The sequence below is a fragment of the Gorilla gorilla genome, chromosome 21 (assembly GCF_029281585.2).
Source record: "Gorilla gorilla gorilla isolate KB3781 chromosome 21, NHGRI_mGorGor1-v2.1_pri, whole genome shotgun sequence".
Lineage (NCBI taxonomy): Eukaryota > Metazoa > Chordata > Mammalia > Primates > Hominidae > Gorilla > Gorilla gorilla.
The window spans coordinates 51,968,499-51,986,036 of NC_073245.2; the positions used below are offsets into that span (position 1 = coordinate 51,968,499).

General features: G+C 38.6%; 1 long non-coding RNA gene across 1 annotated transcript in view; it reads left to right on the plus strand.

The window, feature by feature from the left end:
- Window positions 1–1,090: 1,090 nt before the first annotated feature.
- The window catches only part of LOC129529013 (uncharacterized), a 63,440-nt gene continuing 46,992 nt past the window's right edge, over window positions 1,091–17,538 (plus strand). Inside the window, exons 1-5 of the long non-coding RNA XR_008674386.2 lie at window positions 1,091–1,251; window positions 7,055–7,208; window positions 13,746–13,795; window positions 15,382–15,452; window positions 16,582–16,626. This is a non-coding gene — a long non-coding RNA (uncharacterized lncRNA). The remainder of the gene's footprint in view (window positions 1,252–7,054; window positions 7,209–13,745; window positions 13,796–15,381; window positions 15,453–16,581; window positions 16,627–17,538) is intronic.

The following is a 17,538-nucleotide window of genomic DNA, read 5'->3' on the forward strand; positions in this document are numbered from 1 at the left end:
CTCCTACTTCACCATTTTACTGATATTACTTCATCAGGACCTTCTAATTTTGATTTTACTTTTCAATCTTTATTTTTTCTAAAACTTTTTGTTTCTTCATTTTTCAAGTATTAAATTATCCTAGTTGTTCTAGTAGAAAGCACTGTCTTATGTGTGAACAGTGACAGATAAATTAGATATTCTCAGAATATTCAATGACAGCAACTAGAAATAATCCTGGCTCAATATCAGTTTACAAATTTGATTGTTTTCTCTATGTTCTGAATTTTTTTTTTTTTTGAGATAGAGTCTCACTCTATCACCCAGGCTGGAGTGCAGTGGCGTAATCTTGGGTCACTGCAACCTCTGCCTCTCGGGTCCAAACGATTCTCCTGCCTCAGCCTCTCGAGTAGTTGGGACTACAGGTGCGCACCACCATGCCTGGCTAATTTTTGTGTTTTTAGTAGAAATGGGGTTTCACCATATCAGCCAGGATGGTGTCAATCTCCTGACCTCATGATCCACTGCCTCAGCCTCCCAAAGTGCTGGGATTACAGGCGTGAGCCACCGTACCCAGCCCATTCTGAAATTTTTGTGTTCTACTTTCTAAGTCAGTAGACATTCATTATTCACTATGATAGCTACTATTACATGTGGCTATTGAGCACTTGAAATGTGGCCAGTCCAAACTGAAAGGTACTGCAAGTATAAAATGTGTACCAGATTTCAAGAATTTTATATTAAAAAGAATGCAAAGGCCAGTCGCAGTGGCTCACGCCTGTAATCCCAGCACTTTGGGAGGCCAGGGAGGGTGGATCATGAGGTCAGGAGCTCGAGACCAGCCTGGCCAATATGGTGAACCCCGTCTCTACTAAAAATACAAAAAGTAGCCTGGCGTGGTGGTGTACACCTGTAATCCCAGCTACTCAGGAGGCTGAGGCAGGAGAATCGCTTGAATCTAAGAGGCAGAGGTTGCCGTGAGCCAAGATCGCACCACTGCACTCCAGCCTGGGTGATAGAGCGAGATTGCATCTCAAAAAAAAAAAAATGCAAAATATTATGTTAATACCTTTATATTGATTATATGTTAAAATAATAATATGTTGTATATATTGTGTTATGTAAAATACATTATTAAAATTAATTTCACCTGTTTCTTTTTCCTTTTCAAAATGTGGTTACCAGGACATCTTAAATTGCAAAGAGGCTCTCATTACATTTCCATAGGCCAGCACTGCACTTCTCCCTTGCCACTCTTCATTAACACATGAGGTATCATTCTCAACTATATTTGCTAATAATTTACTCTCCTCCCTTCTCCTGGCAATATTTAAAATATTACTGAGTGTTTTCCAGGTCCTGTGTATTGTGATTGTGCTGGACATGTAATGGTGAAGAAAGCCAAATAAGTCCCCTGCTTTCACATGACTTCTGTTTTATAGGCAACCCCAGTGATATTAGGGTGGTCACCCCTGCCCACGCACTTAGTTTCAGTCATTACTGGACTAAAGCAATTGAGAAGAAGTACAACCCATTCTAATATGAGTTGCACTATTAATAGTTCACAGTTGATCATATGTCTTGTTACTTGTTATCTAAGTGTCTACAGCATCTCCAGTACAATGCTTCTCAGAGTTTGTAGAATATGTATGGCTTTGGAAATTCAGAGGTGTTCTGAAAACAAAGAAACAGAAAGCACGTCTGTGATCAAAGACATTTGGGGAATTCTGGGTTAAATGAAACACAACATGCCTCTTTACTGCAGGACTCGTCAAAGCTTTTGCTTTTCCAATGCAGTATTATGAAACTCTAAAAGCAGGATATCATGAAAGTTTTTAAACACATTTGACCAAGAATTCTGATTCTGGTGAGATGTTTTTCCTGGGAATAAAATTGTGGACAATAAAATTTTGGAGATGGTGTTCAGTTCATTTCTTCATCATCCCTCATTTTGACATATGCTGTCCTAGGCTGGTTCTACAGCAGCTACCTCTCAAGTGTTCATATCCACACTGGTCTTGTTTGTGCTTTGTGTTTCTGGGACTAGAGCTCTAAAACCATATTTCTGCTCTACTACCTGGCTCCACCTAGGTTGGGCTAGTTGAGGAAGACTAGAAGAAGAAGGCTTTCTGCTTCCTGTTTCTTTCTGCCTCTTGTTCTTTTACCTATGTCCTAAGCAACAGCTAACAGTACTCACCCTAACAGTAGTAGTTCTTTCCTGTCTCAGCAGCTGAATCCAGCTGGGTTTTTTAAAATGACACTTACAGAACTGGTGCCATAACCCCCGTACCCCAATCAGCATGGGCCAGTTTAGACCCCTCCTCAGTTGTTTGAGCCTCAGCTCCAAGGTGTCCCTTCTGTAAGGGTCTAAGTATTCATAATTAAAATCTCTTTCGTTTGTTCACACAGCTGTGGGGTGGTAGCTATTTACTACAGGTGCTACTTTTGGATACCACAGGGTGTTATCTTTGTCATTTCAGTTCCTCAACACAGCTCTTTATATTAAATTTTCTGTTAAAAGAATACATGCAGTTCTTTCTGACTCCTGATTATACCTGTCCAATATACTCCGTTCCTTCTCCCCACTCCCTAGGCCAACAATCTGAGTGGTAAAGCAGAAAGTGATTTGAATGAGATCATATAAAGGATTCCAGCATTATCTCAGTCACTGTTTCTGGGCTAAACTGAGCTGTCTCTGTTCTCAGCTCTCAGAGTGAGCTCTTCTCAGTTGCCAGGAAGTTAAGGCCTATGAAGACGAGCCTCCATGGAACAGACCTACCACCAGCCTACCCCTGCTGGCTTTTCCTGGTTTGTTTAGTCATGAATACATTGATCTGAATTTGTCACATTTATTCTTCTCACTTGGAATCTTGTATCTACTACCTTGACAAAATCATGGAGAGAGACCATGACCACATTTTTATTATCTGATTGTCTTCCTGGAAATAAAGAGTTGCGACTGTCACTGGCTGGCAACTATAATTGTTAAACCTAACTGAAGAATTGAAGTCTACTACATTCAGGAGTGTTTGGATCCTAGACCCTGATTTTGGCTTTCAATTCATGTCTTTCTGCACTGGCACATTTTTGCATATGTATACGTGTTCATGTGTTGTAGGTCCTTCTGTGTCCATATATGCACACTTGCATGTACAGGAACAGGTGCCACTGTGTAGGCATGTGTGTGAAGTGTGCATGTGTGAATATGTGTGTGTGTGAATGTGCTTAGGATAGACAAGACCATTTTCATACACAAGACTATTTTCACCACTATATCTCTAGTATCTCACATAGGGTCTGTGCTAATGGATACTCAAACATAGTGATTGAATGAATGAATGGATGCATGAAAGAACGAGTGTTAATGCTAACACAAAAAGGAATGAAATCTGTTCATTTCTTTCTTTAAGGTGGGCCCATCTAGATCAGCTCTATTTAATAGACATATAATGCAAGTCACATAAGTAATTTTAAATTTTCTAGTAACCACATTGAGGAAAATAAAAAGAAATAGAATAAATTAATTTTAAAAATATTTTTATATAATCAATATGTCCAAAGTGTCATTATTTCAGAATAATGAATATAAAATAAATACCAATGAGATATTTGCATTTTTAAAAGCCTTTGAAATTCAGTATATATTTTACTCTCATAGCACATCTAAGTTAGGAGTAGCCACATTTCATGGACTCAATAGTCCCATGTGGCTCAAAATTGCAGTTTTAGTCAGTTTAAGTCTTGTTAATATCCTTTGGACAATGGAGGAATGGAGGATATTTTCTATTTTCTATTCTTCAAAGTTTAGAATAAGGAGTCTTTGGAATCCAGGATACTTTCTGGATTGGAGAAACGTTGGTTGAGAATGTGAATCTCTGATAACCCTTAATTGCTGCAAAAGTTACATGGTTCAGCTCACATGTCTTTCTCTGTCCTCCCACTCCAGTGTTCTGGAGGGGAACCAAACTAGGGCCCTATTCTGAAACCTGTTTTCCTTTCCTAAAATCTGAGCCCCTTTGCTGGAAACGTGTCTCTCTCTCTGGAACCTGATCCCATTCCGGAAACCTGTATCTTTTTCTGGAACTGGCTACAACTATCTCTTTCCTCTTCAAGCTCAGCCATGAAGAAATTTTTTAAAAATAAAAAATACAAACACACACTAATAACAAGAAAGCATGTGTTATCTTCTCTCTCGTATCCTGCATCTTCAATGTCTTTGTATTAGATCAGATATTGCTCAAAATACAGGAGCCTGAAATTTCCACCCACCCTTTTTTTTTTTTGAGCCAGAAATTCCCTAGATTCACAATGTCATCATCCACCCCTATCAATACCCCATTTTATGGCTGTGATGGTGGTAGAAATTCACATGGCCTTAGTGGAAAGCCCTGTGTCTCCCCTTCCCCCTGCCTCATCTTCTCTGTTATTAGGTACAACAGAATCTCAGAGATGGCTCCATTGGCTTCAGACCTTCTGCCCATTACATTACATACAATGTCTTTTTAAATTCTCTAAAATGGAGTAATTTTTAACAAGCGGGTGGTGGGGAGTACTTCCCATATTTTTCATTAACGTATACTGTTAACTATGCCAGTAAATTATGGATAATTTAATTTATTTAGGCTTAATGGCAACATTTTTCCTCACTAATGAAATGGTTATTTGTTATTAGGAAAATATTTATTGAAGTGGAATTGTGTGATCTCTCACATCATTACTAAACCTTGTTAAACCATTTTTTAATTTCAATTTGGGTTTAATTAAGAGTCATTAAGCATTTTATTGAATCTAAATTAAATTCTAATGGAAATGGGATTTGCCAAAGAGACAGTTGTGCCCTTTCTTCACTCTCAGTTCTCTCAAAGTGACATAGTTACAAAAGGACTTGGGGTGAAGTGGAACTCCAATATTATTGATAAAATGGAAAGAACAAAGGCTTTGTTTCAGATTGATCATGGTTCTAATACCAGAACTGCTTCTGACATACCATGAGACCTTGGGCAAGTCATATCATTTTTGTGATAATCACCTTACTCTTCTGTAAGATGAGGACTGTAATAGAGTGTCTGTGGAAACAAAAGGACAAAAATTATATACCAAATGGATATTTTAAGCTTCTTTTTTGTCTGAGGTATCTACAATTCCTTAGGAAATGGAATTTAAAAAAAAAAAAGTTTGTTGAAGGAAAAAAAAAAAAGGAAACCGATGTGACTAAAAAAATGCCAATGTACATCGAGTTGTCTATTTGAAGCCTGAATTCCCAAAGAGGATGTAACTGGAGCAAAGACAAGGGAGTAAATTAGAGTTTAATGAGCCTGAACTTGGAAAAGGCTAGACCAAGAAGACAGGAGCACAGGTCAACTGTGATGAGCCTTGTCCACCTGAAAACACATGGGAGGCTTCCCCGCTGGGTTTGGACCTTATGAAACATTTGGTTAACGTGAAGCCTGCATGACATGGATAGATATTTCTTGGCCCAATATAGTGAAATTCAAAAGTAAATCCTAGTCCTATGTAGATTCCTTGAAAGGGATAAATATCAATATTCATTCTTTCAACAGATTACCTCCATGGATCTCCTATATGCCAAGTCATGTTAGGGATATGGCAGCCAACAAGCTCAGACAAATCCTCTTGGGAACTTTGTGACATAATGGTGAGAAACACATGGCAACAACACACCACAAAATAACAAGTGGTATAATGAGAATATGAATAATGCACTCTGTTAAGAGGATTGTCTGATGTGCCAATTATTGAATATTGACTCTGCATGACTTACCAGCATGTCATCCCTCTAAGAGTCTCTTCTCTGAATTCTACTTTGGATATTCACCAAAGTCTTAACTCAACTCTTGAATTCAATCTCACCTGTAGCTCCTGGAAAAAAAATGTCATTTTTTCCTGAATGACCCACCAGTTGGATAAGTCTCTAATTTTACCTGCTCAGGAGAGCTGCTGGAGTATACCTCTTCAAAAAGAAACATTCATCCTTGACATGACTTTTACTTCTTCTGGAATTAGTTCTTTATAAATAGGTACAGGTCTTTATTTTTGACGTATCTCAACCTTAGATGGAATCTTTTGCCATCTTGATATCTGAAGACAGTTTTCAACACATACCTAAACCCAGGGAGGCTTTTTACCTCCCAGTACTTTTCTTTGCTTTTTATACATTCAGTAATTAAAACCAGAGGAAAACTTATACAGGCCAAAGAGAGCAAGGGGGCAGCCCCTGAATGGTTCGTACATTAACACTAAATGTATTTATTTTCATCAGCCTAACACATAGTCATGTGCACATGTGCATATGTATGTGAGTACAGAGGTATGTGCACATGCATGCAGACTCAGCTGCATAACTTCCATCTACCCTTCCAGATCCATTCTACATCCACTTTTACTCTGTTCTGCGATCCAGAAGTCTGACAAGTGTGGCCAACCTCAATGAGTCCTCTCAACTTTTGGCTTCTGGTTGGGGTCAGCAGAAAAATTCAGAGAGAAAGAAGAGTGAAGGGAATTAATGTGTTCTGTCATCTCCCTTCCTATGAGGTATCATGGGTGGCTTCATGTGTTGACCAAGATTACAGCTTCTGCCATATGACTGTTTTTCTCCAGGGGACTGCTCTCTGTCCTCATCCCTTCAGGTCTAGGGCAGTCACAGAGTTCTGGTATTGCTATCCCCAGGACACTACACTGTGGTGTGCCCTTATGGTTACTCTGCAACCTGCTTATGCCTTTGTAAATAGTTGCTTTACTAAACACTTTTGAAGTTGCCAAGTTTGATTGTGCTATCTGCTTTCTACCGTGACCCTGATTTATAGATGTACACAGAAGCACTCAGATCAAAGGTCTCATTCAATGTTGAACTAGACTGCCTTTTCAGGGGGCTGGGAACATTGCCTATTGGCCAGTCAAGGTGTCTCTAACTGTGTTTCTAGTCAATCTGAGATATAATAAAAGTGCTGCAAAGATCAGCAGACTTGATCCATTCCTTCACCATGTCTTTCTGCTCCCAGGAGAAGGTCAAGCTTTGTAAGTTTCCATCTAATGGCTTCTTTTGTCTTCATTCCAGCAAAGGAGAGGACTGAGTGGCCCAGATGGAAAGCAGAAATGCAGACAGAGGCCTGTGGAAGAAGAATCTTAAAATAACTAAGCAACTCCAAGAAAACAAGTGAGGATTTATTGGAAACAACTGCCTTGAAAGAAGGAAAAAACACTCCAACTTGGTAAGAAAGAAGAGAGGACATAAAAACAAGTCAGATTAGAATCACCATAAGAAAATTAAAAAGAAAGAAAGAAAAAAAGAAAGGGGCTAGTCTGAAAAAAAAAAAAAAAAGGTCCAGAGAGCAAAAGTCCAGGATACCTGGGCCTCTGTCTTCCTTTTGCCAGCTATGGGGTGATCTAAACTTATATATCTGAGCACTCACTGGCACTGAAAAAAACATCACAGAAGTAGAGTGAGGAGTAAGGAAGACGACCTAGAACATCTTTTCACTGGTGTGAATTGACAGAAAAATCAGGCCATTACTTCAAGGAGTGGGATGATGACTTTATGGGGATATCACCTAAGTACAGCCTGACGCCCCATGCTACCCTCACTCCCAAGACCAGGCAAGAAAGATGGATCAGGAAGCCAGGTCAACAGTTCCATCTTTGATACTTACTAGCTATAAGACTGAAGAAGTTGTCCGATATCTTTGTCTCAGTTTTTTTTATATGAAAAGTGACAGACAATTCATGAGGTTGTTGTGAAGACTAAAAGAAAGATTAAAAGTATTGCATTGTTATCTCGTATAAAATTAAGACTTAAAAAAAATTTCCCTCTCTCCATCTCTTTCTTTCTTTTCTTCCCCTTTACTTCCTTCATTTTTCCCTGCCATCCTTCTCCTTTCAATCTGATGTTAAAGCTCTATACAGATATTCGTTATTTTGCTATTGTTGTTGTTGTTGTTGATACTATTATTATTTTTGATACCACTATTATTTTGTTGTGCAGTTTTGTTTTGTTTTGTTTTTTGAGATGGGGTTTTCCTCTGTCACCCAGGCTGGAGTGCAGTGGCACAATCTCGGCTCACTGTAGCCTCCGCCTCCAGGGTTCCAGGGCTTCTCTTTCCTCAGTCTCCTGGGTAGCTGGGATTACAGGCACACGCTAGCACATGCCACCATACCTGGCTAATTTTTGTATTTTTAGTAGAGATGGGGTTTCACAATGTTGGCCAGGCTGTTCTCGATCTCCTGACCTCAGGTGGCCTGCCTACCTCAGCCTCCCAAAGTGCTGGGATTACAGACGGGAGTCACTGCACCTGGCCTGTTGTGCAGTTTTATTTACCCTGGGTTTTTTTTTTTTTTTTTTTTAACAGATATTAGCCTCTCTTCAGCCTTTTCCACTCCATCTGGAATCCTACAACAAACTGTTGGGTTTTAACACAGTGTTTTGTCCTATTTTTAAACCAAATTCATTAGAAACCAAGAAAAAGAAGAGAAAAAATCAACAGTAGTATTTCCCAAAGTTAAGGCTTAATTTTATTTTGTGTTTGTTAGTTATGGGTGTTCTTGCTAGTCAATTTTTCCAAGTTAGAGCTCAGGTGGAATTTTATTGCCAATCTGCCTATTGATAAAAAAGACCATCTTTTTGAGCACTCAATACTGAGATGGCATTTCCCCTTCTAGCTTACAGAATCAGGCAATGGATGAAGCAGTTCTGGAAAGGCTTCCTTCCGCCAACTTGGACACATTTTTTCTTTTTCCAGCCCAGATGAACGTCCTCATCTCTCCACTCTGATGATAAGCCCTGCTTAGGCTTGTGCTTTCATCTGCCTGGGTGGCATCAGAATTTGGGGGACATGTGACCTCAGCTCTTGTGTTTGGATGGCATGTGGCTATGAGACTCTGCTAAAGTAAACAAGTTTTATATAATAGACAATGATGACAATAAAGATAGTAATATAAAAACAAGTTGTACAGGGCGTCTACTCTGCTGTGCTAGAGACTCTGGAGAGATGATGTCTATTTCTCAGGACCATGGTGGTTAGGGACCGTTATCCCATTTCTTAAAGAAAGAGGCCCAGGGGGCTGCAAATCTTTACCCAAAGTCATTCACCCACAGCTAGTGAGAGGCAAAGCCAAGATTTTCTTTACATTTTGTGATCTTTTTCTCTCTCAGTGAGAATATTTGCAATGGTATTTTTCTCCTTACCACATATTAAGCACCATTAAAATTAAGCACATTAAGCAAGTGCACAAGAAGAGAGAGAAGAGGAAAATGCAAAGGTAACCAGGGGAGTAGAATGTTCTCTGGCCTTGCTGGGACTGTCCACTCTGGTAGAAACGAAAGGGAGTCCTACAGGAGATGATGCAGCTCAGGTGCCTTCTAAGGTACATTCCTGCCACCCACCTTGCAAGGCAGAGGCTTAAACTCTCGTCTTTTTGCTCCATTCATATCCACAATGCCTCTTAAGATCCTCTGGAGCCTTTCTCACAGACAATATTTTGTCCTTTCCAGTTCTTGCTTGGTGAAAATCACATGTTAGAAGTGGTAAGTAGAAAGATGAAGACTTCCAGCTCCTTCTGTTACTCTTCCCACCACTTCTGTTCCGAAAAGCTAGACTTGCTCAGGTTTTAGCTGTCATCACTGCTCATCTCATTTCATATTTTAATGGTAGTGACAAGTACTTTCTTTTCTTCCCCCCTCTACTTGTGCTTTCCTGTTTCTCAGTATCCATTCAAATCCCTGCCAAGACTAGAAAGATTCACAGCCTTTATCTCACTGTCTAGCAGAGTTTGAACATATCTCACCGCAGATATGGGGTGAAAGGCATGTTATTATTGAGACTGTGATGCAATGCGTCCCCCAGAATTGTTTGTCATTCATTTAACAAATATTCACTGAGTCATAAAGTGATTAAAAATTCAGCCTCTAGAATCAGATTGGCTGAATATGCAGTACAGCCCTGACATTGTTTAAACTATGTAAATCTTGAGTAAGTTACTAAAGCTTCCTAAGCCTTATTTACCTCTTCTGTAAAATGGGGATAATAACGGGTAGGTGTTATTAGGATTAAATGCATGTCAAGCACTTGGCATGTTTGCCCAGCATAGATTTTGTGAAGTCAGAGATACCTTGATCTCTGCAAGAACTGTGTCTATATGTATGTGTGTATGTATCTGAAGGAAGAGGGGAGAAACTGGAGTTTCTATGTGGCTCCAGCTCTGCGTGGCTCCTCCTACCTACTGATGTGGCCTTGACCAGGCCCTGTTCTCTCTGAGCCTCAGTCTTCTCTTGTCATGGGATAAGACTTTCATAACTACATGAAATATTCAAAACTAATCTTAAATCAGTGTAACTGTTCAATAAAATGATACCTTGCACTCTATATTCCTGTTTTATTAACCTATCAGGGAGGCAGATCTAGGGGCCTTTATCTGGGTTTTAAAGGAGCTACTAGGAATTTTCTTGGCTACAGTCAGGGACATTGTTCAAAGACTGTGTATGTGCAGGGGCAGTGGATGCAGAGTCATTAGGCACTCGTTGGTTCTTCTGAGAAAAATGAGCTCAGGAAAACCAAAATCTTCAACACTTTTCCATTCTAACACCTCATCTTTCTCTAAGGTTAAGATAACCTGGTGACCAGTTCCTAGCCTGGAATAGGCCTCTCTGCCACAGTCAGCTTTAGGGAAATGAGAAAAACAGTCAAAATAATGCAGCCCACGTGACACTCATGCCAGCTTCACCCAGGGAAGGAGTGGAACTCAAGCTCTCCAGCCCCTCCAGGTATCAGCCCGAAAGCTAAACATTAAATACAGGACTGTGAGTTTGAATGAGTCCACTGTGGAAGGTTCTCTAGAGGTCGAAGAGATCTATTTGATTCATTTAAATAAATTAAAAAACTTTTTGGAATAACTTTAGATTTGTATACAGGTCTCAAAGCTAGTCCAGAATTCCTGGTATATTTCTTCTAGCTTTTCCTGATGTGAACATATTATATATTATGGTATATTTGCCAGAACTATAAAATCAACACTGGTAAATTACTAACTAACCTCCAGACTTTATTTGGGTTTCACCAATTTTTCCATGATTGTTCTTTTTTGTTCAAGGATTTAATCTAATATACTTCACTGAACATAGTCTATGCATGATTTTTAATGTGCTGATTGGTTTTGTGCTGCTATAGAGACATATTTCTGGGTGATATGCATGATTTTTAATGTGCTGATTGGTTTTGTGCTGCTATAGAGACATATTTCTGGGTGATCTACAAAGAAAAGAGGTTTATTTGGTTCACAGGTCTGCAGACTGTAAGAAGCCCAACACCTCCATCTACTTCCTGTGAGGGCCTTTGGAAGCTTCCAATCATGGCAGAAGGGAATGGGGAGCCAACATGTCACAATGTGAGAGAGAGAGAGCAAGAAAGAGAAAGAAGAGGAAGGTGTCATGCTCTTTTTAGCAATCAGATCTTTCAGGAACTAATGGAATAAAAACTCACTCATTACCATGAGAACTTCGTCAAGCCATTCATGAAGAATCCACCCCTATGACCCAAACACCTCCTGCTTGGCCCCACTTCTAACATTGGACATCAAGTTTCCTCATGAGATTTGGAGGGGGCAAATATCTGAACTACATCAAATATGTCAGTATTTGCTTTCCGATGTAGACAGTTCTGTGTGTACTAAAAGAGTCTACAATTTGAGCTCTGATTTAAGCATCTTTCCTTCTAGAGAAATCCATTCCTAGTATGTTTATCTTAGTCATATCCCAAGGAAGTGGTCAGGATGCTCAGATTTTACTTAATACCTTTATGAGAAATTATTTTGACTTTTTACTTCTCCACTAGGTGGTTAAACAGTGAATTTCCTTGTTTGAAGAATGCATTGATTATGTGCCAGGCAGTGTGCTAGATGCTTATACAGATAACCTAATTTAATTATCCTAATGTTCCTTTGTGGGTAGTAGTAGTATTATTACTGTTATCCAGATAAAAAGACTGGGTTCCAGAGAGATTTATCACTTGCCCAAATAAAGTGGAAGAACCAGAATTTAAAGCCGTCTTGTAACTTTGAAAACAATTTGCTCCTCTGATGTTTCCATTTTAAGGCCTCTGTTTTGCAGAGCTCTAGCTCTAGAGCAAGAAAAAACCTACGGTTTCTCTTACAGGTTGCAAAGAGATGGTGTTCACCTCTGTGTGCTTCAAGATATGGTTTACATAGCTAATGTACAGTGCTCTTAGTCAGCATTAGTTCAAGATTAAATGTTTCAGAGCCTAAAGAGTAAGATGTCAGTGATTCCTGATGGATCTAAAATAGCAAGTAAATCGTGCAGTGGTTCAAATGCTGGATAAAAGAGCTTATCTGCAGCTGGGCACGGTGGCTCACGCCTGCAATCCTAACACTTTGAGAAACTGAAATGGGTGAATTGTTTGAGCCCAGGAGTTTGAGACCAGCCTGGGCAACATGGCAAAACCCCATCTCTACCAAAAAAAAAAAAAAAAATTATCCGGGCTTGGTGGCTCATGACTGTAGTCCCAGCTACTTGGGAGGCTGAGATGGCAGGATCGCCTGAGCTCGGGGAGATCGAGGCTGCAGTGAGCTGAGATCATGCCACTGAACTTCAGCATGGGTGACACAGCGAGATCCTCTCTCAAAAGGAAAAAAAAAAAGAGCTTATCTGCATTATCTCCCAGCTCTCCTCACAACATATATACTTAACAGAAGCTTGGCATTTTACCTCCTGAATGCCCAGGATACTATGCATACACTTCCCATCCTGCTGGTAGGTGTTTCTCTGGGAAGAGAAAAACCACAGCACTTTGCCGAGGAAGATTAGAATCAGCGTGGGGAAAATTCTGGATTGGGCACAGAGGGCTCTGACTGAGTGTGGAATAGGGGGATTCAAGGACAAGGACGGAACAGGAAGGTCATGCATTCAGGCCTGAGACTCATTTCATCAACCTTGGGTACAGGGTGTGTGTGCATATAACTACACATAAATCCAGATTAAGGAGAGACAGACAAATTTTCCAACACTTGCAGGCACAAATCAGTTCATTTATTTATTCATCTATAGAACAAGCATTTATTGAGTACTTTCGATGAGCTAGGCTCTGTGTCCACAGATTTCTCATCTTAGTCTGCTTCTCAAAGCTTTATTAGGCCTTCCATGGGTGCAGCTATATGCCAGCCTCAGGAAACCTATCTTTCTGAAAAATACATTTTTTTTTTCTTTCAAAGGAAAAGAGAAGCTAGTTTCTGAGGGACACAAGAAGATCAAAGAAACCAGAGCAAAGTGCAGGATGCCATATTCCTAATAGCAGGAAGAAAACAGGGTCCTGTTGTACCATAGTGACCCCGAATTCCTCAGGGTGGAACAAATGCAGAAGGGCTCCAGGGCCATCTGCATCTGTGATTTTCATTATTGCATCCTCTCTGTCTCTTCCGTCCTGTATATACCAGTAATTAAACTGACAATGAGAAATGCACATCTAGGTGTCAGGATAGAGTGAGTGGGGCCATGGTGGACATTGTGGGAAGGGACAGAATGGATTTGCTCTGCCATGAGTGGACCACCATCACTAAAATGGACAGTTGTTGTACCAAAAAAGAACCATAGACAGAGACCATAGACAGAAAGGACACATACTCCCTTGGGAAATATGTACTGCAGCAAAGAAGGGTCACTTATTGCTATAAATTTCCCTCTACGTACTGCTTTAGTAGTATCTCACTAATGCAAATTTTAATGTATTGTTTTCCTTTTCATTTAGTTCAAAGCACTTTATTCTGATTTCGCCTTTGACCCAGAACTTATCTAGAGGTATGTTATTTGTGTTCAGATATTTCTGTTTTTCATTTTAATTTGATTTTACCATGGTCAAAGAACATATGTTTTACAACTTTAAAATTTTAGCCCGGGCACGGTGGCTCACGCCTGTAATCCCAACACTTTGGGAGGCTGAAGTGGGTGGATCATGAGGTCAGGTGTTCAAGACCAGCCAGATCAACATGATGAAACCCTGTCTGTACTAAAAATGTAAAAATTAGCCGGGCGTGGTGGCGTGTACCTGTGATCCTAGCTACTCAGGATTGTGTGAGGCAGGAGGCTGAGGCAGGAGAATTGCTTGAACCTGGGAGGCGGAGGTTGCAGTGAGCTGAGATCGTGCCATTGTACTCCAGCCTGGGCAACAGAGGGAGACTTCATCTCAAAAAAAAAAAATTGAAAATGTGTTAATTTAATTTAATAATTTGAAGACTTGTTTCATGGGCCAGAATATGGTTTATCTTGGTAAATATTCTGTGTTCACTTGAAAAGCATTTGTATTGTATTGTTGGGTGGAATGTTCTCTAAACATCAATTCAGTAAGTAGTTTATTGTGTATTATTCACTTTTCTCTGCATTTACTGATTTTCTATCAACCTCTTTATCAGTTATTGAGAAAGAGGTATTGAAATCTCTAGGTTTCCACCTGTAATTGCTGATTTGTCTATTTCTTCTTGTTATTTAGTCAGTTCTTTTTTATTTTTTTTCTTTTTTTCCAGAGATAAAGTCTCACTCTGTCACCCAGGCTGGAGTGCAGTGATGCGACCTGGCCTCACTGCAACCTCAGCCTCCCTGGTTCAAGTGATTCTCTTGCCTCAGCCTCTGAAGTAGCTGGGATTACAGACTTAATCCGCCATGCCCAGCTAATTTTGTAATTTTAGTAGAGACAGGGTTTCACCATGTTGGCCAGGCTGGTTTCGAACTCCTGACCTCAAGTGATCCACCCACCTCAGCCTCCCAAAGTTCTGGGATTACAGGTGTGAGCCACTGCATCCAGCCTATTTAGTCAGTTTCTGATTTTTGTGTTTGAAGCTTTGTTTTTGGGCATGTGATATGATTTGGCTGTGTCCCCACCCAAATCTCAACTTCAATTGTATCTCCCAGAATTCCCACCTGTTGTGGGAGGGACCCAGGAGGAGGTAATTGAATCATGGGGGCTGGTCTTTCCCAAGGTATTCTCATGATAGTGAATAATTCTCACGAGATCTAATGGGTTTATCAGGAGTTTCTGCTTTTGCTTCTTCCTCATTTTCTCTTGCTATTACCATGTAAGAAGTGCCTTTCACCTCCTACATGATTCTGAGGCCTCCCCAGCCATGTGGAACCATAAGTCCAATTAAACCTCTTTTTCTTCCCAGTCTCAGGTATGTCTTTGCCAGCCACGTAAAAACAGACTAATATAGCATGTAAATGTTTGGGATTGTTATGTCTCTTATGAATTTACATCTTTATCATTATAAAACAATTTTTTTCTATCCTTGGTAAAATTTCTTGCTCTGAAATTTGGTCTGATATTAATATAATCATTACAGAATTTTTTAAAAATGGACTTTATTGTTTTAGAACACTTTTTATATTTACAGAAAATTTGAGAAGATAATACAGAAAGCTCATATACTTCAAGCTATGGGATGAATTGTGTTCAACAAAGAAGGTATGTTGAAGTTTTAACCTCCTCAACATATGACTTCATTTGAAAATAGTGTAATTGTAGACAACTATTCTAAGTTTATTTTCAAATAACACTAAACCACTTCAAGGATAATGCAGGTATCTTAAACAGAGTATTGTCACTTCTTCCCTCCAGTTCCTTATAAAATGGTTGTCATTCATTTCATTTGTCTATATGCTATAATTATTAAATACATATTACTATTTTTCTTCTTAACAAATTGTTAACTACTAGATCAATTAAGAATATAAAAAATGAAAGATTTAATTTTGTCTTCATTCCTTCTTCCTGGATGCTTTTCTTTTCTAAGGTAAATCCAAAATTCTGACCTATCATTTTTCTTCTCTTTCAAGAACTGCTTTTAATATTTCTTGCACAGAAGGTCTGTGACTAAATTTCCTGTTTTTGTATGTTTAAGAAAGTCTTTATTTCTTCTTCATTATTTATTTTACTCAGGTAAAATTTATATAACATAAAATTAACCATTTTAAAATGAACTGTTCAATGGCATTTAGTACACTCACAATGTTGTACAACTATCACCTCTATTCAGTTCAAAAATTTCACCCTAAAAGAAAATGCTGTGCTTATTCAGCTGTTGCACCTCATTTCTCTATCTTTCTAAGCCCTAAAAACTACCAATCGGGGTCTGTCTCTATGGATTTACTATATCACATATTCTATATAAATGGAATTATACAATATATAATCTTTTTTGCCTGTGCTTCCTTTGGTAGGCATAATATTGTTAAGGCACACCCATATTGTAGCATGTATCAGTGCTTCATTTCTTTTCCTGGTTAAATAATATTTTATTGTATGTACATATTATAATTTGCCCATTTATTCATTTATGGGCATTTGGGTTACTCCCACCTTTTGACTATTGCAAATAGTGCTGATCTTAACATGTGTGTACAGTGTACATTTTTTTGATATATACCTATGAGTGGAACTTTTGAATAATGTGGAAAACCTATGTTTAACTTGTTGAAGAACTTCACCTTAACATTTGAAAATAAATTTCACTTGATATAGAATTCTTGATTGTTCTCTTACTTTTTATTTGGCACTTTTAATATTTCATTGTATTTTCTTCTTGCTTGCATAGTTTCTGATAAGAAATCTGCTGTAATTCTCATCCTTATTCCTTGAGGTAAGATATTTCTTTTCCTCTGGATGTGCTCAAGATTTTCTCCTTGTGTTTGGTTTTCTGCAGTTTGAATTTGAGATATTTGAGTGTAGATTTTTGGCATTGTTCTTGCTTGGTACTCTGTGCTTTCTATATCTGAGGTTTTGTGCCTGTCAATAATTTGGGGAATTTCTTAGCCATTATTCAAATAGTTATTCTGTTTCATTATCCCTTTTATTCTGGCACACGAATAACACATATGTCACACCTTTTGGAATGCCCCACTGTTCTTGGCTATTTTGTACTTTTATTTATTTTTCATTCTTTTTTCATTTCATTTTGAGAAGTTTCTATTGACATGTGTTTAAGCTCTTCCGATTTTTTTACTTGATTTTGTCTAATCTACTGATGAGTCTGTTCTTCACTTCTGTTATAGTGCTTTTGTTTCCTTTTTGATCTTTCTTAGAATTTCCAACTCTGTACTTGCTCACATTACCCATCTGTTCTTACATGTTGTTTACTTTTTCCCTTAAAACATTTAACATATTAATTATAATTATTTAAAATTATCTGCCTGATAATTACAAAATCTATGTTATATTTGATTCTGATTCTGATGCTTGTTTGTCTCTTCAATTTTTTTTTTGCCTTTTAGCATGCCATGTATACTTTTGTTGAAAATTAAACATGACTTATTGAGTAATAGGAACTAAGGTAAAAGGGCTTTTGTGTACATTGCTATGGAAACTGAGCTAGGCATTGGCTCTGTTTAATGTTTTCTTTATCTATGGGTATTAAAGATTTCAATTTCCTCTGGTGACTTTGATTTTTTTTTCCTTTTTTGTTTGAGTTTTCCTAAAAACTCCTTTTTAATAGTCTGTGCCTTGCAGTTCTTTTAACTGTAATTCACTGTTATTATATGAAAGCTTTGATGAC